The sequence below is a fragment of the Pundamilia nyererei genome, unplaced genomic scaffold, assembly GCF_000239375.1.
Source record: "Pundamilia nyererei isolate P.nyererei 1_Seehausen unplaced genomic scaffold, PunNye1.0 scaffold00325, whole genome shotgun sequence".
In the NCBI taxonomy this organism is placed as follows: domain Eukaryota; kingdom Metazoa; phylum Chordata; class Actinopteri; order Cichliformes; family Cichlidae; genus Pundamilia; species Pundamilia nyererei.
Window position 1 is genome coordinate 185573 of NW_005187726.1, and position 673 is coordinate 186245.

Consider the following 673-nt stretch of genomic DNA (forward strand, 5'->3'; position numbering starts at 1 on the left):
GAACACAGGAAGCTTCTCCAACATGATTTGTTTCCAAACTGTTAAGCTGATGATTTCAATTCTGTTGAAATGCTGAAAACATTCATGTGTCTGATTTTCTGAATAAAGTCTGAAAGCTGCAAAGAACTTCATCTAATTAGACTCCGTTTATTTCATGCAAATGTGACTGTCTGCAGGCTCTGCACTAACCTCACACTCATTCATCACTCAGTTTTCAGCTGAAAACACACACCTGTGACATTTCACACTGAAGCAGCACAGCTCGTGTTCTTCAGACGCAGTTTGGGAGCTGGCCTCATCTTAAGATAAGATCAATAAGAATAACACAGCTGGAATCAGCTGCTCCTCATATTTAAACTCTGCTTCAGCCTCTCCAGTAAAATCGGTTTGAGACCCAGTGCAGATAAAAGCAGTGCTGCAGCTGTGCTACAGGTGGAGGCAGCATGACGTGGGCCTGAGAGCTCTGAAGTCAGCATGTGGATCAGCTGATCATCACCTTCAGACGGTGATATGCATATACTATTATATATTGTACATATATTTATTAGTTTCAGATGTAGCCATTCTTGTATTTTGCTTGTTTACATTATTGTATTTTGCACAACTCTGTTGCTTGTGAAGCTCGCACACAAGAATTTCACTCACATGTACTGTACCAATGTACCTGCACATG

General features: G+C 41.0%; 1 protein-coding gene across 1 annotated transcript in view; it reads right to left on the bottom strand.

Moving 5' to 3' along the window:
• LOC102202555 (MAGUK p55 subfamily member 5-A-like) overlaps window positions 1-673 on the bottom strand; it is a 26971-nt gene that overhangs the window by 6570 nt on the left and 19728 nt on the right. The window lies entirely within an intron of this gene.